The 22,486-nt window shown below is 38.7% G+C and overlaps 1 protein-coding gene across 27 annotated transcripts in view; it reads right to left on the bottom strand.

The window, feature by feature from the left end:
- Window positions 1–22,486, bottom strand: part of SOX5 (SRY-box 5) — a 1,006,514-nt gene that overhangs the window by 806,440 nt on the left and 177,588 nt on the right. For 25 of the 27 annotated variants that reach the window (XM_021092938.1, XM_021092936.1, XM_021092946.1 and 22 more), the window contains one exon: window positions 14,192–14,268. The gene's annotated coding sequence lies outside the window, so the exon portion shown is untranslated. Of the gene's footprint in view, window positions 1–6,212; window positions 6,319–14,191; window positions 14,269–22,486 lie in introns of all 27 variants that reach the window. The other 2 variants (XM_021092937.1, XM_021092948.1) reach the window with 1 other exon arrangement.

The raw sequence follows: 22,486 nt of genomic DNA, 5'->3' as shown, positions 1-22,486 counted from the left end.
ATCAATGCCTAACTTTGGAATTTCACTTCAAGTGTTTGGGGTTTGTTTGTTTGTTTTTAAAGAAATATATAGTAGATCCAAATCAGGTCCAATTTATTCTTCAAGGATTATAAAATGCTCAAATATATTAAAAAGGGATGTTTTATAGGCAAGAATGAACATTTTTGCGTAAACAACATTAATGCCAGATTTCATAAATAATGCAAATAACAGTAAACTTGGAACACTGAGCAAAATTAGATAGTACCAATATAACATAAAATAATCCCTTTAAGTATTGATAATCAATCTAGACTTCAGTAAAAGGAGTTACAGAAATCAAAGTTAAGTGAAGCAGTTATGCAGGACACAGGCGAAGGCTTGAAGAGGACGCAGGGAAGGTAGGTAAGGAGAAGCACATCTGGCTTTAGTAGAGAGATGAATATGGTGAGCTATTTTTGTCTGACTGACCATTACACCACAGAAACATGCAAATGCTTTCCTGGTTTCTTTCTTTTCAGATTCCATAGTACCTTTGTTTCTCTCTGTTCCTCCTCCTCCCTCTCTCTCTCTTTCTCTCTTGGTGGCCATTAACTATACTGACAGTTTGACAGGCTGAAATAAGGAAATAAAACACTTAAACATTGTTTCCTGATGTATGCATTCATCTCTTCTGCCAAACACAGATATTGAGGAGATACTTCACGCCTCCTGTCAGCTCACTAAATTACACCCCAGCTCTCAGGTCCCTCAATCTCAGTGAAACTCCATTCCTTCCAGAAGAATATGAAGGGGCTTCCATCTTTTTGCCGAAATTCTTCCCCTATCATTTTTAATATTGAATTTTCTTAAGCAGTGGGTTAGATTTCTGTACAGGAGCTGATTATTTTCCTACTTTTAAAAAGCTGTCAGAATTCAGTTTTATTTTTTTAGGAGTGCTTTCATTTGAGCAATGGCAAATGAAGACTAAATCTGGTTAAACGTTCTTCCTCAGAACCAATGAAGACTTTTGATTTTTTAAAACAAGATACTGATTGGAGTTCCCGTCATGGCTCAGTGGTTAACAAACCCGACTAGTATCCATGGGGATGTGGGTTTGATCCCTGGCCTTGCTCAGTGGGTTAAGGATCAAGAGTTGCCATGAGCTGTGGTGTAGATCGCAGACATGGCTCAGATCCCGCGTTTCTGTGGCTGTGGTGTAGGCCAGCAGCTACAGCTCTGATTCAACACTCAGGCTGGGACCCTCCATATACCACGAGTGGGGCCCTAAAAAAAAAAAAAAGAAAAAAAAAAACCTAGATAATAATTAACCTAACACTGATTCTCTGGACAGGTCCAGGGATAGAAAAAAGGTTAACTATATTCTTGGGATCCCCATATGTGCCAGATAACAAGTAACAGATGCTCCTTCCATTATTATTTGCATGTTGCAACTAAAGTCAGCCTTCTGTGCAGCAAACTTTGAAAGTCTTACAAATACTAAATAACTTCTTCCAGAGGCAACTGCTGTGGATTAAAGTTTTGACAGAATAGTGACAGGGAGGAATCCAAGGAGGGGTAATGACTTTCAGTGGGTTATTTACCTCCTTCTAACTACCACAAACGTGAAGAAGAAATTTCAAAGTGAAATAAATATGCAAGACTGTATTGGACCTCCTGTTGTGGCTCAGCGGGTTAAAAACCTGATATAGGGTCCATGAGGATGGGGTTCAATCTCCAGCCTTGCTTTCTGGGTTAAGGATCTGGGGTTGCCACAAGCTGTGCCATAGGCCGCAGACGCACCTTGGATCCGGTGTTGCTGTAACTGTGGTGTAGGCCTGCAGCTGCTGCTCTGATTCAAGTCCTAGCCCAGGAACTTCCCTATGTTGCAGGTGCGACCATAAAAAAAAAAAAAATTATAACAGAAACCATAATGGAAATGATCCTCTAAGACTTTGTTTTCTTGTCTCGACTGCATTTATTTAGTGTCTACTCTCTACAGTGCACAAGTGTACACTTTTTTTTTTGTCTTTTTGCCTTTGCTAGGGCCACTCCCTCGGCATATGGAGGTTCCCAGGCTAGGGGCTGAATCAGAGCTGTAGCACCTGGCCTACACCAGAGCCACAGCAACTCGGGATCCAAGCCTCGTCTGCAGCCCACACCACAGTTCACAGCAACGCCGAATCCTTAACCCACTGAGCAAGGCCAAGGATTGAACCTGCAACCTCATGGTTCCTAGTCAGATTCGTTAACCACTGTGCCACAACGGGAACTCCACAAGTGTACATTCTTTGAAAGATGCTGAGGACAATCCTACGTGTCTCCTGCCTGCTTCCTGAGTCTAGAAGCGATGCCACCACTGTAAGGAACTAGAACACAAAGTAGAAGGTATTTCCAAATGGAGCTACAGATAAAATTCAAAGGAAGAAGTAATAATCCTACCCCACCCTACCCCAATTAGGAATTCACAACTCAAAGATGAAAAGATCAAAAAATTTCCTCTATTCTAAGACTTGCATATTTGACTGTAATTACTTGATTTTTATATATATATATATATATATATATATATATATATATATATACACACCTTCTCCGTCAGGCTGTAAAATATATGAGACCCTGCACTTTGTCTGATTTGTTCCCAACTGTCTTTTCAAGACGGCCACAGTGGGTGGCATGGGATGTGCTCCCAAGAAGTATCTGTTGAATGGATGAGTGAATTATCCTGTGATAACAAGTAGTGAATGAATTTGAATCTTCTGAGGATGGTTTTCTGAGTTTCAGATTCATGTAATTCCCTATATTATTGAAGATCACCAATAAGACAGATGGGAGGCTTGAATAAAACTGCTGGACACCCCAATGATCATAGATAATGTATTTAATTAGCACAATTGTCAAAACATAGCCATGACCAAATGATCATTTATGTAGAGCTGAGGGTTTCTTTTTACTTATAAAGGAGCCTTTGCAATGTGACAACCATTAGTGATTATAGGATTAATCGCAGAGGTGACACACAAGAAAGCTCTCTCTACAATGTTTCTTTCTCCTCTGTGTTCCATATTTTTCCCAAGGAATTAATACTTTCTAAAAATGTCCCTGCACTATCTTCTAAGAATGGTAATTCAGTTATTGCTAGTACAAATTATCAATAGAAAGGAACAGCTCCTACAGGAAAGATTAGAAAAATGCAAGGATAAGTCATTCAGCAAATCCATTAAAGAATAGTTCAACCAGATAAGATAAAATTCTTTACAATAAACTATTTAGTATCCAAGTCATTTTGTTTTATCACATGTTTATCTGAAATATTAACTGCTATTTATTAAACATTTATTTATAGGCACTAAGCATGTTGTTATACAAATATTTTCTTCTACTAAAGCCTTACAATTACCTTACAAAAGAGGAATTTTTATCCCCACATCATAGATAAAGAAATTGAGGCACAGAAAGATTTTCCTGGAAGCTGAGGAATCCAAGTCCACCGTAGTTTGAAACCCCAAAACACTTCTATTTCAATTATTTTACATTCAGCAATCATTATATAATTCAGTGATTGTGTTTACTTTGGCTTAAGAGTCTCAACTATTTCACAAGGAAATTCTTCTTGGTAGTGGTCATAATTTTAAGCTCTTTCGAGTCAGTATAACATGAAAAATTCAACCTTAGTTACCTGGCTTGAAAAGCACATGAATTATATTTTTCACCTCATGAAAAACATCTTAAGTTCTTCTGGTTTAAAGTACCATTTTGATGATAGGATGGAGGATTATGTGTGAGGCGAGAGCTGGATGAAGCACCGAGAACTGGGTCTTGCTGCGGTTTCATGGGTCAGTTAGGCCATAAGCAATGGGATATTTTTGACTAATTTCTCCCATCCTCTTGGTCTTGTTTTATCCCACTGTTCTCAAATGTCTTGGCAACAAGTTAATATATTACTTTTCAAAATGCTGACAAGGGTTCTTAAGGAAAAAATTGCTCTTCTTGTTCTTCCTTAGCCATACACTTGGGATGGGATGTAAATAATTCTGATCCCCCAAAAGGCACTTTTTCTATTATAACATACTGCTAATATTTTCTTCTGATTTTAAGAGTCAAAAACCAAACTGATTTTGCATGCTCCCAGAAACCCTTTTCTAAATTTAATTAATATATATTTGATCAAGGGATAAGAAGAAGGCTTAAGATTTTTTGTCTTCAGCCTCTAAGACACCAAAATGATGCTATAGTCATCCTACCCTTGACCAAAAAAACCATTTGAATAGCACTGAAACAAAAGCCTGTCTCACACGTCTATCTTTCCCATTCTATTTTAAAACTAGAATATTCACTCATAATAACACTAGATCTTTACCTTATATTATAGAAAATGAAGGTAGTAGAGTGAAAAATGCAAAGGACTAGTGGAATTCTATAGAGACAAGAAAAGAAGGAAGGAAAAAAAGAACAGACAGGAAGAAGGAAGGAAGGGAGATGCTGGAAAAATAAGAAGGGACAGAGATAGAATCTTTTTGTTTTGTCCACGCCCTTTGGTAAAGTTGGAGGTTAAGACAAAATTGCTTCTTTCAATGCTCAATGATATTTTATTTCTATGTAACTTCCTTCTCAAATAGGTTAATTACAGAGGCAATTAGTCTAGCTACACACAGGATGTCACTATTTCCTTATATAAATAGAACAAGCACACATGTTTCAGGCAGAGAAAAATATCTGTGAAGACCAAATTTCAAGATGTAATAGAATTTTGTGTTGTAAGATGCTTTTTTTGCCCAGTTTGGGTTAAATTTCACTGCTGTCAACATCCTTATGTATTGAACAGCCTTGATGTTTTCATATTTTCATAGAAGTTCTCTTATGTAATTAGGAAGGTCTATTCAAACCACAATGAAGAGATCCAAAATGAAGAGGTATTATGGCTTAAGATAACTGAACAGGAATAAATCAGGCCTTATTAGCAAGGCAAATAGATAGGAAAAAGGGGGCTGGAACTGAAAAAGCTAATTCTATATTAGTTTAAACAAATGTTCTGACCGATGGAGCCCCCTAGGTTTTTTTGTGCGAATACCTTATTCTACTTGTGCAGAATTTGGGAATTAGTGACTACTGTCGTTCTAGAACCAAAGGGTTTAAAGCACAAGAGGTTTTTAAAGTGAGCTTCTCTAAAAGCTGAGTATATGTAGCTCTGGGTAGCATGATCCCATCTTCAGGACACACATGGAATTCACAGGAAAAGTTGTTCCGTCACTAATAATGGCATCCATTCTAGCCTGTAACTCCTAACTACTGATTATTGCCTTGTATATGTATCAAAACCAAAATGATAAAGTGCTCTTCAAAAGAATAAATTGCTGTATCTAGTACTAAATACATATTCATAGAGGGCACTCTGTCCTTCTCAATGGTGGCTACCCAGGATGACAAAACTGTAAGACACTGATGACACACTAACATCCATGGTTCATTAGCTCCCTGTTCACTGTGGTAACAGAAAGCAAGGTCTTAGGGGCAGATTTTCACTTTAACCAATACACTCCTTTCTCTTCTGTGGCCATAAACTATTCTCCTGGCTTTGACCGCTGTCTCAAATCAGGTTTGCCAGCGGTCACAACAGTGTCCAAGAGAGAAATACAGTGACATCAGTACAAGGAAAAATGCACAAATTTTAGTTCCTACTAAATGATGGTCCCATTGTATTCCTTTCATGCACAAAACATGGCACGTTGCTTACAAATCAACCTTGTTGAGTGTGTGCTTCAATCCCAGGGTCACTTGGCCTGGGTTTAAAACTGTTGAGTCATGGCAAGTGACTCAATTTCTCTCTCTCTCTCAATTCCCTCAGCTGAAAATGGGTATAATAATAGTACCTACTTCGTGAGGGACTTAGTAAGTTTAAATTAGATACTACATGCAAAGGCCAAAAACAATATTTGGCAAAAAAGAAAATCCTCAGTAACTGACAGTAAATAATAGTTATCATAAGTATTCTGTAATACAGAAAAAGTAATAGGGCTTCTGATTGTGTGTGTGTGTACACGTGTGTGTGTGTGTGTGTGTGTGTGTGTGTTTAAATCAGGAGGTCTTGCATTGAAATTTAAGCTCCTGTAAGAAAAATTGGAATTTTAAATGATGGTTAAAATTCTATAGGATGTGTGAAGTGAGGTTTGCAAAGCCTTCTATCAGCAATAGAATCCTCCCAGAGTCTGGTCTGGTACAGCAGTCTCTTTGGGATTCCAATTTGGGCTTACCTGAGTGTACTGCAGCAGCAAGGTAGAAATAGGCTTTTCTTCCTCTATAGTGAATCCAGAGCTAGTGCTGATGACACCGGAATGGGCAGAGAATGAAGTGATCTCCCTTCCAAAAGATGAACAGTGCCACTGAGAACTTCTTAAAGAACTCTTTTGTTAAAGGTGATCAGCTTTATTGCTTCTATGTGACCTTTTTGCCCTATTTCCCCCAGGGAGTTTGCTAGTGGGTGGGTAAGAGTAAGTCAGCTTTGCAGCTAAGCCAGCTAGGCAAATAAGTTGTTTTGACTATAGTGCCTACAAATATAGAGATATATGCATATGTATATTCTTTCCCATGCATGCACCAGGATAGCACCAGAAAGTGTGACAATTCAAAGTATAGTACAGAAACATTAGGATGTTTCCTTTTCTGTAACAACCAAATAAATAATGTTTGTTATTACAGGTCTCTCTCCCTCTCTCACACACACACAGGCACAGTGGTTTCAGTCCCATAATTTTTTTAACTTGGAGACTGCCTGATGAGATTTAGCCCTTTTATGAGGACAGGCACCTCTAGGTTTTAAAATTACTGTTCTCGTATTTTCAGCCACTGTAACAGCTGACTTGGACTGAATTCATGGGTAACCAGATCAATTGAGGAGACATTAATACTTAGAGGGCATGAGGAAAGGGAGTTAACTGAAACACTTAGCATATGAAACAGACTATAAAACACTGTCAGAACAGACATTATAAACACAATAAAATTCTTCACAGCCCAGTTCTTACTTATACAAATTAGGGCATAGAGCAATTCAGATCAGCCCTTGATGCCAGGACTGTGTGATCAGGTAAGGAGTTAACACCAAGAGTAGCAGAAAATGCCTATGAATCTGGCCAGTCAGTTATGTGGGTGTTACTCTTTCCCTCTGACACAGTATTTCAGATGACTTTGGTATTCAGCATTACTTGGATCTAAAATGACCAATTATTCAGGATTTTCTTCAGATTCTTTAGGATCTCAGAAAATCACAGTAAGGTTATTATGGTGAAAAAAAAAGGATACTCAATGTAACAGTATTATACATATAATAAAATGTCCTAATCCACTAGTAGAAACAAATGATCTGCAAAACTCCATTCTTCAAACACCTCATTTCACATAAATGTAAAAAAAAAAGTAATAGTATTATTTCTATTACACAGTGAAAGTAACACATATTTTTACTATAGATAGTACATATAATATATAGTTATGTATAATACATTGTTACTATCATATGTAATTATATACTATATATATAATTACAGAGCTGTGATTGTATTTTTACCTTTATCTTTAATATTATTTAAATAATGAAAATTTACTTGGGAAATCATATCTAACTAAATATCGCCAAACTGGTTTTACTAATGCTTTTCTCCTGTTTGCTCTGCTTTCTCCCCTTTTCTCTCTCCCTTGTCTCTTGACTCTACTGGGCATAGCTTAGTAATAATTTAGGTTCATCTTTTTGCTACATACAGTTTCATTTCCCCCCTCTCACTCCCTCTTCTCTCTGCCATCACTCCTGGATGACGGCCAGAAGCCACTCTGGAAAGATGCCAGGTGTCCTGATCTTGTGTAGTTTGAGTGCCTCCGTGTATATCTCGGCGAGGCTTACCTAAGTCACCATTTACAATATTGAGTAGAAAGTGCAGGTTGGAATAGTCAGCATTTATAAGTCTGCTGGTTACATGATACAAAAATATATAGCCAACTTCAGAATTTATAGCAATAACATTTATGTATCGTGTTACCCCTAGCACAATCCAATTTATAAAGTGCCTATTGTGTATACATGAGGAATAATCATAAATCATTTACATTAAACAGTGTCAACTAGCAAAACACAACTTTCCCCTTAAATTCTGCACACTGCGATTAATGAGGTTTTTGAAAGGAAGCACACTTAAAAAAAATAAGACAAAAACTAACTCTGATTCATTCTAGGCTGGTAACATATCCATATAAAGGAGCAGGTGTCTGTAGCATGATTTAGAACACCTATGGAACATCTCTGGAAAATATTAACCTTCTCTGAAGCACAGCACCATCCATGAAATAAGCTGGAAATGTGGCAGGAACCCAAGTTTGTCCCCAGCCTCATGCTTTATTTCCTTCTCAGTAAAGAATGGAATTACAACAAACAAAGAAAACTTTAGGTCCTATTTGACCAGATGTCTGACATGTTTTCATCTACAGGAACTTGGAGTGGGAAAGAGGATGTGGAATACCTACCACAAGTCCTAAAGTGAAACCCAAATATGTGGATTTTCTCCCTCTGTTTCACTCCCTAACCTCAGCCCCTTCAGACAAGCTGCTGTCTTCAGAAATCTATACTTGGGGGTCTTGAAGTAAATCCATTCCTTCTCCCTAAAAACCCCTTAAAATAATTAATATGCTGTTTTGACTGTACACATCTGTAAAAGTATTTACTCTTATCTGAAACTTCACACCTACACAGCTGAATGGGACATCTGAATGCAAGAAAATAGTGTGAATTTCTCAGAGCATTTTTGCTTCTCTAAAAAGGATTATGGGAGATCTACTTTCTTCCTGCCTAAAGTCACAGACTAAAAAATATCCATTGATTTTTTTTCCAACCAAAATGGAAGAATAACAACATTTTTTCTTATATGTAAAAATAAGCTTGTTCTCTTAAAAAAACTTACTTCTCAAAACTCTATTGATGACTAATATTACTATGGAGGGAAGTAGCTATCTTGGTTAAAATTAAAAGTGAACCTCAAAGGCAGAGAAAAATGTATAGCAAGAAAATCTATAAACTTGTTTTCCATGAATGAACTACCTGCTGTTTCCTAGTCACAGATAATTGACACTATGTAAAGATATGTTGTAATCTAGAAAGAAAAACAACAACAACAAAACTATACACAGAGAAAGTGCTAAAAGAGCCACAAACTTCTCAATCAAAATAAAAACCAATGCTAAACTGAGGTTTGTAAGAGAAGTTTTTTTAAAATAACATGTTAATCTGGAAAGCCAGATAATCTATGGCCTTTGTAGAAATATTTGGAAAACTGGGCAACCTCCAAAACAGCTGTATTTCACTGGAATTAATTGGCAGGGGGAAATATGTACTTCTTCACAACTGAGAGTATTAAACTTAACGAGAAGCAGCGACAACTCACTTTAGTCATAAATAGAAGATTTTGTTTAAAAAAGCTTATCCATTCATGAGGAAGAGTGTTAAAAACTTCAGAGGGTTTTGCTTGTGTGAAGAGACAAAAGGTGAGAAAGTGAACTTTTCTTCACTTAACATGTTTATGCTTTAAAATTATCTGGCAATCACGGAATTCTTTCTCATTTCTGAGTGGTATTTTGATTCACTTAAGAAAAACTTCTCTTGGGCTCAGTGAAGCAATTTAAAATCCTAGGCTAGGAGTTTCCATGGTGGTACAGTGCTAATGAACCCGACTAGCATCCATGAGGATGAGGGTTTGATCTCTGCCCTCACTCAGTGGGTTAAGGATCTGGTGCTGCAGCGAGCTGTGGTGTAGGCTGCAGACACAGCTGGGACCTGGTGTTGCTGTGGCTGTGGCATAGGCTGGCAGCTACAGCTCCGATTCAACCCCTAGCCTGGGAACTTCCATATGCCAGGGGTGCCTCCCACCAAAAAAACAAAAAACAAAAAACAGACTAGTCCCTTCTTGTCAATAAACTGAGAATCTATGTAAAAATAAAGCATAATTATGACTGTCATCTAGGTTGTTGTTACTTTAGTTTCCACATTGTTACAAAGTTGTTCTCTTCCCAATATTAATGAAAAACATACAATCACTATGTACGCTTTTTTTTTTTTTTTTTTTTTTTTTTTTGTCTTTTTGACTTTTCTAGGGCTGCTCCTGCAGCATATGGAAGTTCCCAGGCTAGGGGTCTAATCTGAGCTGTAGCTGCCAGCCTACGCCAGAACCACAGCAATGCAGGATCCGAGCCAACTCTGTGACCTACACCGCAGCTCACGGCAACCCTGGATCCTTAACCCACTGAGCAAGGCCAGGGATTGAACCCACAACCTCATGGCTCCTAAATGGATTCGTTAACCACTTAGCCACAATGGGAACTCCACATGTAGGCATTTTTTAAAGTATCCATATTTCCTATGATTGACCTACCTACATTTTCTATCAATTCTCTCTAGATTTTTCAATTAAAGTAACTTTGAAGAAAATAACTGACATTTCACCAACATATTCCAAAAAAAAAAAAAAAAAAGGCTAAAAAGAACAAAAAATCAGCAAATGTAAAACAAACAAACAAAAACAAAACAAAACAAAAAAATGGAGTTCCCATCGTGGTGCAGCAGAAACAAATCCGACTAGGAACCATGAGGTTGTGGGTTCAATCCCTGGCCTTGCTCAGTGCCTTAAGGATCCAGCATTGCAGTGAGCTGTGGTGTAGGTCGCAGACATGGCTCGGATCTGGCATTGCTGTGGCCCTGGCATAGGCTAGTAGCTGTAACTTGGTTTAGACCCCTAGCCTGGGAACCTCCCTATGCCACAAGTGCAGCCCTAAAAAGCCAAAAAAAAAAGCAAATGAAAGGTTGTTTGGGGTCAATTATCAAAAAAGACTTCCTTTACAAATTACTTTCATAGACCTGAGTAATCTTTTTTTTTTTTTTTTTTTGTCTTTTTGCCATTTCTGGGGCCACTCCCGTGGCATATGGAGGTTCCCAGGCTAGGGGTCGAATCGGAGCTGTAGCCACCGGCCTACGCCAGAGCCACAGCCACGGGTGATCCGAGCCTCGTCTGCAACCTACACCACAGCTCACGGCAATGCCGGATCCTTAACCCACTGAGCAAGGGCAGGGACCAAACCCACAACCTCATGGTTCCTAGTGGGATTCGTTAACCACTGCGCCACGATGGGAACTCCCTGTACTGACTAAATTAAAGGGATTTAGGATGTGTTATAAATATAGATCCTACAGCAATAAAAATTGTTGAACTGGGAGTTCTCTTGTGGCACAATGGGTTAAGGATCCAGCATTGTCACTGCAGTGTCTTGGGTTACTGCTGAGGCATGGGTTCAGTCCCTGGTCTGGGATCTTCCACATGCCATGGGTGCAGCAAATTAAAAAAAAAAAAAAAAAAAAAAAGTTGAACCGATGTTAAAAAAATTATTTTCTCTTAATCAAAGTCTTCTAACATTGCCAAAAGAAAGCTCTTACCTTTAAAAAAATATTTTCCCCTTTTCTTATACAAAATAATAAAGAAATTGTTCCAGGCTGAATCACTACATTTCCACTTTAAGAAGAAAATTCCACTCTTAATTTGATAAAATCAGTTAAACAACAAGTTAAGGGTTGCATTTAAACAAAATGAATATATTTTGTTTCTTTATTCAGAAAACAATGCCAGTAACAACTAATTTTCCTGTATGGCTGGGGAAATCAACGCTGGGTTTGGGCTCGGTTGTTTTGTTATTGTTGTTGTTCCAGAAGGCATTGGTCAATGCCACTCTTATTTAGAGTTCTTAATCTAGAGTCCATGGATTGCCACAAAATCTACAGGTTTCTGCAATTATATGTAAAATATCATGTGTATATACCATGGTGACTCTTCTTGAAGCAAATTATTGTTTTTTGCTACCCTGCACCCTCCTTCGGTTAACTGTACAGATTGTACCCTCTGGGTACAATCCTAATGCCTAGTCCATGAAAAATGACAATGAGGCTGACTCTATCTCCTACTCCAAGAGAGATGTACAGGATTATTCCACAATCTAATCAAAGTGAATTAGGACAAAGAGATTTTGATAGGGCTTCTGGAAAAGAGATTCTCTTTTTTCCTGTTTGATCTGAAGCCTGAGAGGATGTTGTAGATGAAGCAATGCTACTGCCACAATCTTGCTTCCAAATGAAGCCAGAGACTGAAGTTCTATTAGTGGAGGCTGAGAGACGGAGAAAAAAATGGCTCTTGCTTACATTACTTTAATCCAGAAGTTAGTTCTGTGCTAAGACTTTCCACATTTTAATAAATAACACATAACACGCACTCATGCACATTTATATCATCTTACTCCACAAATTTGCATAGCTGACTTCTTCAGCTGAACTGCTACTGGCCTTCTCTGACCTTTCCTATCTAATATAAATTCCCTTCTCTGTACTCTTTACTTCTGTCCATCCTACCTGTTTTTAATCTCATTACATACAGTCAGAATCATATGGCATGTGCTATTTCTTAACTTGGTACACAGAAATTTGGTGAGTGTTCAGTCCTTTTCAATCAACATTTACACAGTGAAGGATTACTTTCTAGAAGAGAGAGAGAATCTGGGAGAGAAAGAGAGGGACAGAGGCAGAGCAGGACAGAAAAAGAGAGACACAGAGAGAGAGGGAAGGAGGAGAAAGACTTTAAAAATAGCAGATTCAAATAGAGAGCTGTACGGCACGTTTCATCAATAGTGGAACAAATTGAGATTTTAATTACAGACATACAAGAGAACATATTTTAGTTAAGCAAATATCTGAAGTATAGATTAGGAGGAAAGGATTTTGATGTAGTTTGATCTCCATTCCAAACAGACTTAGCTGACATAATTACAGGGCCCCTAAAAGGAACTGCTAGGGTTTAGAAGCACTTTCCACTTCCTTTAAACTGGCTCTATAAATGCCAAGAGTGAGTATTTTAGATTAAATGAATAGATTAATAAACATCTTTGGAATATCCATTATTAAGGTTGATTTATGTTCTCCTGTCAGCAGTAATTCAAGAAAATGCCACACTATCCAAAAAATATTGCATGTCATTCTCACCGCTTTGCCAATGTTATGACACCACATAAGTATGACAATATCTAAATTCTTTTGCCATATTAACTATACACAAAAGCTGATAGATAATAAACCCCTTTAAGTTTTGCCTGGGCATCAGCACAGGAACCACTCATATTTATAACTCTGATAAATGACCTTTCATTTATAAATTTATAGTATATCCATAATTTCTTTAGGGAACCAAGAGGTTCATTCAAAAAATTGCCATACCATTCATCTATGCAAAGATGATGGATATGGGTTATAAAATTAAATGCTTTTAAAAATTAAATTCATATTGCCAAGAAAAAGGATATGTTCTTTTCTGATTTGCTCACATTTTTAAATGATTACAACTGCACTATCAGCAGTTATAATACTTAATCTAGATAGCATATTAATATATTTATTAAATATGTACACATATATTGTTGTTAGGGTTGTACAGCATCAGGATGAACTACTGGACATCAAGTTCACTTAAATTTATTATTATATTTTCTAATTCTATTCCTCGCAGTGACCAATAAAATATATAAAGTATCATTAGCATAAAATATTTTTCATTTATTTAATTTTTCAGGACTACTCCCAGCCAACTGTATGGTTTATTGTACTATACAGACTATTATAAACTATAACTTTGCCAAAAATCAAACTCAACTAAATAAAGAGTCCTATTTTATCCTAGTATAGACTTTGCTCAATTGGAGAAATCAATGAAGGAGAAGATAGAAGATACTTATCACTAAAGTCACCAGTAAAAAGCAGAGAAGTCAGTGTTCTAATGTAAAGAAGAAATGCACATCGTTACTATGTTTGCTGTGTTCTGGAGAGTTTCCTACTCCTCCTTCACCTGCCATCCTCTACCACACACAAATCTCAGCACTTTGATTTTTTCTAGAGTAGTTTTACTTTTTCAAAATCTATCCTATTATTACAGAATCTGCAAAAGACTGAACCTGAGTTTAACTATTTCATCTGGTTATAGGAACAACAATCTTCAAATTGTAACTTTCTTTAGCACTGGCTCATCCAGTCCAAAAAAAAAAAAAAAAATTGTTCCAAACTCTTGCAAAATTTCTATGCAAAGTATCTCTTACATATTATACGCTCTAGATTCTGCTTAAAACAAAAACAATATTAAAAATAAAATACAATAAGCAGTTTACATACCCCTGTGGACCGCTAGCTCCTTGTGGGCAGGAACATATTTATCATCATCTTTGGGTCACCGGTAGCCAGCACAGCACCTGAGACAAAAAGCACACCCGTAAATGTGTTTGAATGAATTAAATGATACAGTGCTGACTGGAAGCCACTTGAAAGGTAAGAATTCAATGAAGTAATCATTCTATCCACCAACCCTCTTCCTCTACATCCTATAGTATTAAAGTAGCAGTGCAGATTCTCAAACATTTGAATGACAACTTTATTCTAGTTGAGAAGAACTCAATTCTCAAAAACAGTTGTTTCTAGGGCATTCCCTTTGTGGCGCAGCAGAAATGCATCTGACTAGTATCCATGAGGATGCAGCTTCCATCCCTGGCCTCACTCGGTGGGGCAGGTATCCAGCATTGCCGTGAGATGTGGTGTAGGTCACAGAGGCAGTTTGGATCTCATGTGGCGGTTGCTGTGGCGTAGGCTGGAAGCTATAGCTCTGATTCGACCCCTAGCCCAGGAACTTCCATATGCCTCAGGTACAGTCTTGAAAAGCAAAAAAGAAAAGAAAAAGAATATTCTTTCTAAATGCTTATTATATTATGCATTTTTATTAGTTTTAGTTTTGGTGGAGACCATACAATGAATTGTTTGAGATCATGCACTTTGGAGTTAGGCAGACAGTGGTTCAAATCCTGGTTCTACCACTGACTATTTACATGGTTTTGGATACATCATTTAACCCCTCTAAATCTCAGTTTGTCTTCAAAGTAAAGATAATTTTAAAATCTTTCTAATAATATTCAAAGGATCAGAGGAAACAATGCTTAGCACCCTGGCTGACATGCAGTATGCCCTCAAGAAATAACTATCTGTTTTCTTTCCTCTTTCCTTCCTTCCTCTTCTGAAGAGCTAACCTAACCCAAGGAGAGGTCTGGCCTTTGCCTTTGGCAACTGGGAGGTGATCTCTAGGGCCACAAAATGTCATGCCTGACAGAAGTGTCTGTGTTTGCATGAAGGCTCTGGCCAGAGGACAGTCTAAGCATGGGTGCTTTGGGCCATGCAGTACCAATTTTGCCTCCAAACCAGAGACCAGAGGTTCTGGCCCGAGACTGACATCTGGGAGAGGCTGGAGGCTAAAGGTCAGCCACAGGGGCAGTATGTGATTAAGTCCCAGTAAAAACTCTGGCTCAAAGAGAGAAGGTGGCAGTGTTCCATGCCTGTTGTCACACACCAATGCTGAGGAAGCAGCATGTCCTGACTCCCAAGGGGAGGACAGTGGAAGCTCTGTGGTTGATTCTTCTAGTTGCAGACTCAGCCTTACACACTTCTTTCTTCACCTGATTTTTAACCTGTATCTTTTTCCTGTAAGAAACTGTAACTGTGAATATAACTTGCACTGAGTTCTGTGAGTACTTCCAGCGAATTTTCAAACTCGAGGGTGGTTTTGGAAACCCCTCAAGTGTGCAATTGGTGTCAGAAATGAGGGTGGTATTGTGTGGAGGATGGGCTCCTTGAAAACTGTAGTTGACTAACTGTACCATTGGTTAAGCTCTGACACTTTCCTCCCTTAAATCCGGAAAGCTCAAAAACTTTGAAAGATATCTTACTTTACCACTCAGGGGAACTGAGTTTTTTGGCCATGCCCACAGCATGCAAGTTCCAAGGCCAGGGCTCAAACTCATGCCACAGTAGTGACTCAAGCTGCTGCATTGACAATATTAGATCCTTAAGTGCTAGACCACCAGGGAACTCCCAAGTGAACTTAACAAAACTCTCACTTAACAGTGAAAATCACTGAATTGATGGTGTTTACGTACAGATTGTTTTATTCTTCCTTGTACAAACAATAAAATCCCCGCCCCTGTAACAGATATAGAAATGTTTTGTTTTAGTAATATAAACAGCAATACTATTTAGAAATAAGTGAGTCATGTACAAGTGAACTTTCTAAAGATTAGTAATAGTAGATCTGTCAAGTTCAGTTATTAAAAATTAAGAGATAGACTTGTTTCAAACAAAATATTATTTAAATCATCTGCTTGTTTTGCTTCTCCTAAATGCAGTACGCAAGTATGTTTAAACCTTGTTTTAAAAAGGGAAAAAAAAGCACACACACTTACAAATAAGTTTGGTAGGCAGAATTTTAAGATGGTCCCCAAATTTCCTCTCGTTTGTGAATGTGCTCCTCAGTATAATCTCCAGAATTATGAATATAATACATTTTAGTCCTATGAATAGGTTATATTATATAAAACAGTTGACTTTAAAATAGGAAGGTTACCTAGCTGGGCCTACCCTAATCAGATAAGCCTTATAAATAGTGGTCTAGAGGTCAAAGACAGAGAAAGGTGGAGATTTGAAGCATAAGAAGGGTTTGACACACCTCTGCTGGCATCGGGTGGAGGAGGCCGCAAGGTAAGCCTCATATCCTCTAGGCAACCCCTAGAGGATAGCTAGCAAGGAAATGGGTCCTCAGTCGCGCACGCAAAGAACTGAATCCTACCACTAAGAATGAGTTTGGAAGCAGGTTTTTCCCCAAGAGTGTACAGGCAAGAACTCAGCCTAGACAACCCTGATTTCAGCCTTGTGACACCTTGAGCCTAGTCAAGCCATGATGGGCTCTTGACCTTCAGAACGGTGAGTTAATAAGTGGGAACTGTGTCATGCCACTAAGTTTTGGATAACCTCATATATACCAACAGAAAGTTAACACACAGGGGAACTGAGGTTTCTGCATGTGTTTTAATGACCTCTTTTCAGTTTTTCACTCTGAAAACATCATCAGTTTTACGTTAGGTTTCATTAACCGTGTAAATCCCAGTTACCATTGCCAAGACCAAAAAGTCATGGACCCACTCGGAACAAGAACACAAAAAAGGTACTAAGCTATATGCTACAGACTGAATATGTCTGTCCTCCCAAAATGCATATGGTGAAACCCAATACCCTATGTGATGGTTGCATTAGGCAGTGAGGCCTCTGGAAGGTGATTAGCTCATGAATGGGGTTGGTAATCTTATCAAAGAGACCTCTCTATGCCCTTCCACCAAATGAGGTTACAGCAAAAAGAGAGCCGTCTAGGAACTAAACACTGAATGTGCTGGCACCTTGATCATGGGCTCCCCAGCCTCTGTAAGCATGAGAAATAAAATTTCTCTTGTGTTAAGCCACCCAGTTTATGGTATTTCTGTTAGAGCATTCCATATGGACCAAGACAAAAATGTATTTATTGTCTCTTCAATAAATAATTTTGAAAACTAAACTCTGTATCTCCTCTTTGGAAGGTGTGGAGAAGTTTTCTCTTGAATATTCTGTGAATTATGTCCAAATTTTCTGGGGACATTTTAAGGGTAGGAGTAGGCAGTGAGTGTGCCTTCTTGAGGCATATGTGGGAAACGACCATATGTTCAGTGCAGAGTATACAGAATCTCTAAGTATCTGAAGTGAAACTGGGGGTCACTTAAGAAGAAGCACTCCCAAGAGTCTTCACAGAACATGTTACTACAACTGCTCCTCATCTCAGTCCTTTTTTATTCATCTGTTACAATGCTGCCATATTATTTTTTATAAAATACACATCTTATCATGTTGTACCTCTACTCAAAATGACCGACTGCAATGGCCTTCCAGACAAAGTCATTATTTCACTAATACCCTAAATATTTAAGCATGCACAACATGCCAAGTTCTATACCAGGTGATAGGAACACAATAGTAAGTATAATAGATAAGGTCCTGCACTTTTCAGAGATTTGCTCTTTCAAAAATATCCTTCCCATCTTGCTCAACTAGAAAATGACGACAAATCTTTAATGCCCAACTCCAGCTTCACGCCTCTGGGAAGTACTCTTTGACTCTCTTAGGAGTAATGAGGCACCCCTTCTCTGTGCTCCCCAATCATATAATAAAATTTATTACATTGTATTAAAATTTCATGGGATTGCATGTCTGCATCCTCCTTAAACAGAATAAAGGGAGAAAGCTCAGGAAGCATCTACACCAAACTCCTAGTCAATGAGTGATTATGAATAGGTAGGTCCTCCTGGGAAAAGCTGGCACTACACCCAATACCTCCTGTGGCGTAGATCCTACAGGATAAATTCAGGATGGAGGGAGAGTATTCTAAACTGAGAGTGGGAAGTAGGCTGGACAGGAAGGATGAACCTCACTCTCCCACAAAGCTGAGGTATGCTGTGATGGTGAGGCCTCCTTACCCTCTGTCTCACCTGTGAGTGTCTGGAGCTCTGGCCCAGGGCTGACACTCCAGAATGCAAACTGGGAGATCAGCTACCAGTTAGAACTATTAACCAGCTAACTTAGACAACCATCTTGGGTGATAGAACTTGAGAGTGAAAAGTGGTTTAAATATTTACAAAATTTCTCCAGGAAAAAGTGAAAGCAAAATGTGGATCCCAAACAGACAGAGCTAGCATGGGAACTCTTGTTAGGAAGGGGCAAGGAGAGACGCAGAGCTCAGAGGTGGGTCTCTCTCTGTATCTGGGTGTTTATTTATTTATTTATATATTTATTTATTTACTTCTTTTTTTTAAGGGCTGCAGGTGTGGCATATGGAAGTTCCCAGGCTAGGGGTTGAATCGGAGCTGCAACTGCAGGCTTAAGCCGCAGCCACAGCAATGCCAAATCCAAGCCTCATCTGTGACCTACACCACAGCTCATGGCAACACTGAATCCTTAACCCACTGAACAAGGCCAGGGATTGAACCCGCATCCTCACAGATATTAGTCAGGTTTGTAACCCACTGAGCCACAATGAGTATTCCTGTGTCTTGGTATTTAATCTATAAGGAGGTAGGGCAGGAAAAAATCAGCTGGATCAAAAGAGCCCTAGGGCCCATGGGCTGACAGTCCTCTTTCATAGACATTACTTGCTGGGGAGGGAATGGGAGAGGTCACAGACCTCTCAGGGAACCCCTGATGTAATTCTTAGACCCATCTAACCTGGTTAAGGAGAAATGAAGAAACACTGGTGAAGGAAGGTACCCATATAGATTGAGTAAAAACAGGTTACTCTACCTCACAGGTTGTATATATGCACAAGGAACCTCAAAATTAACGTGCTCTGTTCCCTCCTCTCCAGCCCCTATGCGCGCGCGCGTGCACACACGTGCACACACACACACAAGGCACAAGCACACAAGTGCAACAAAGAGGGAAACTGGGAAAGCCTGAGGATGAGGGAAAAAAAGAGGGACCTCAAATTCAAGGCAATGGAGGTCAGCAGTACATGGAAGTTCCCAGGCTAGAGACTGATTCAGAGCTGCAGCTGCCAGCCTATGCCACAGCCACACCAGATCTGAACCGCATCTGTGATTTCCACCACAGCTCATGGCAATGCCAGATCCTTAACCCACTGAGTGAGGCCAGGGATCAAATCCGCATCCTCATGGATACAAGTTGCTTTCATAACCTGCTGAGCCACAACAGGAACTTCAAAAAATTATTATAATGTCTTACCAGAGTATTTTCCTATTTAAATGACTCAAACGGCTATTAAAAAAATCTTTTTTTTCTTTCTACCTTTATACCTTCTCTATCAGATCTATTTCTTCCCATACTACTGAAAGTTACATATTACCTCACTCAACATAAAAAAGGGACCAAGAATATCAATTTTTTAAGAGTCTGTAAGAAAGATAACCACCTGTACTCCAGCCTCAAACTTCTTTCCTAGTGTCCCTTTGGATAATCTACCAAAAAGACACATGATCTAAAATCTTACATTATTATAAATCCAAGCTACTAAGGTAATTTGCCTAATTTAAACCCTTAAGATATGTGTTGTGGTTCCTTGCTACAAATTCCAAGAACTTCCGCGTGTTCATTTAATAACTCCATAGGTAGCAGCCCTGTATTGGAAACTACAAGTAGGAACGAACCACAGGCTTTCTCTCCACATTCTACCTGTGAGCTGAGTGTTCTGAGACAAGTCACTTGATCTTTCAGGTACGTTATTTATCACACTTAAAGGACAGAATACACAATTTCCAAAGTTCCACTTTGCCCTAATATTTGTACTCCCAGAAGATCGTGGCTACTGATGGTATCTTATTAACATTTCTAGTTCATGAATGAAAACGCACCAAAAAACATTAATTTTCTGTCACAATAGGAGAATTGGTAGCATGAGGAGCAAGTGAGAGAAATGTTAGATGAGACTTGGGCGATCAACAATGATCATAATCAAATACTGATGTTATATAGTAGTTCCTATGAGCAGACACCATGCTAAGTGCTTTACATGTCAGATCTGGCTTAATTCTTACAACTCTGTGGAATAGGTGCTTTTATTATACTCATTTTACGGATGGAAAACTGGTGCAAGAGATTAAGAAATGCGCTCAAGGTCACAAAGCTGGAAATTCTTTAGTTAACTATGATATTCCTGTGAGTTGCAATCAAAAGAACTTAACCAAAACACAGTGAAAAGTGCAAGATAAAAGAAATTCTAGAATCACCGTGTATTAGAAATGTTTAACAGAACCACTTTTGGAATTAAAGTTAAATAAGAATGCAGAGAAATCACTGCTCCAAAAACTTATTTTCATGAGGTATAGTAGTATACAGATACACACAAAGTTGAGACCAGAAAGGTTTCATTTCTTCCCTCATTCTACAGGTGAGGAAAATTCAGTTTACCAGAGGAATGGCAGGACTGTACCCAGAACCCAGATCTCCTCTTTGCTAGCCCAGTGCTCCTTCTAGTGTGTTCCTAATTCTTTTGGAAAGGCAATCAGTGTTGAGAGAGCAGGCTGTGAGGTCAGACTGCTCAGGTTGAATTCCTGTTCTCACTTGCCAGCTGTGTGATCTCACACCTCAGTTTCCACATCTGTAAAATGTGAGTCATAAAGCCTACTGCATAGGGTCGTCAGAATTAAAGTAATTAATACACACAAAACACTCAGAACCATCCCTGGTACCCAATAAGTCCTTAAGTGTTGGTTTTGATTTTAACTACTAAAGCACATTTGGGGGGAAAAGGAAGCCAAAAACATCAATAACCATCCAGCTGCATTCAGAGGAGAGCAAAAAAGGCATGTTAATACTTGAGACAGCCCCAGGCTTTCCATCTAAAAATTCTATTCCTCACTCTCCTTAGTATATCATATAGATAACTGAGAGTAAATTTTTGTCAGGACTAGAGATACAGGAAATGCTAAATGAAGGAATTTACTAGCAAAGTTTTAGGGAGGACTCTTAGTTTCCAGTTCTAGCTTTATCATTCACTACTAAATTCTGGAAAGCCATGTCATGTCTGCAAGTCTCAGTTTCCTTCCCGGAACTTTCCTATCAAGGGATACTTCTGGAGGGTTCTCAAGGTATCATTAGTAGCTGAGGCCAAAAGGAAATGTCTGCTCTTAAGTTCAATAACACTAACCCAGTGAACAATATATAACCTTTAATTACCAAATCTTTTGTTTTCTTGTTTTGCATCCGATTTCTTGCCATTATTAACTGAGGCGTGATTATAGGAAAACACATATTAATTTGCAATTCAAACAGCCTTTAATCTTAAAAGACTGTCCATGGATAGAAGAAATGGCGATCAAGTCCCCTGGCTCTGTCCCTTGCGTAGCCCACCACTTGCTCAAGGGATCTGAACTCATAAAGGAGGAACGCTGTACAGCTTTAAAATGACTTCATTCCCATATTTACATATTTTTAATAGGGCTATGATGAATCTCCTTCCGCTTGACTCCTATTTTGAGCTGTGATATTTTAATCTCCATTCTTGCTGCAACTTAGCAGATGAATGTGCAGTGTGACAGAGCTCAGAGGAAATAGTATAAATAAAGCAAAGTGGAGCTATGACATCTCACATTTTATAGCTTTTTTATTGTAGCCGAAGCATAAACAGAGCACAGCTGTGTTATACTTACCGCTGTGAGCACTCCCTCAATCCTCACCCCCTGTTGCTTTTAAAAAGACAGTGCTCTTATTCAGAAAGCTCTGGCTGTGGGTAGCAGGGGCCCCGCCGCAGCAGCCTTTACCCCAAACCTCTACCTTTGACTCATTTCTCCTCTTCCAGATGTAGATTTGCGGAGTTCCACATCATTCATCTGACTGAAAACCAAAGCGCCAAGTGCAGCCCACCCTGCACTGCAGCGGAGGCACCCTGCCCCTATCTATTGGAAGATGGCTCCACAACCAAAACTATAATTTGCACTCCTCAATGCACACACACCACCCAAACAATTACAAACACTCTCTTAATAGGAGACCCACAACTAGCTGAAAGTATTCAAAATAGTGCTCCCTCTCAATGAAAGTCCCTTTTAGAATAAAGAA

The sequence above is a fragment of the Sus scrofa genome, chromosome 5 (genome assembly GCF_000003025.6).
Source record: "Sus scrofa isolate TJ Tabasco breed Duroc chromosome 5, Sscrofa11.1, whole genome shotgun sequence".
NCBI classification, from domain to species: Eukaryota; Metazoa; Chordata; class Mammalia; order Artiodactyla; family Suidae; genus Sus; species Sus scrofa.
This window is presented reverse-complemented; position numbering and strand designations above follow the sequence as displayed.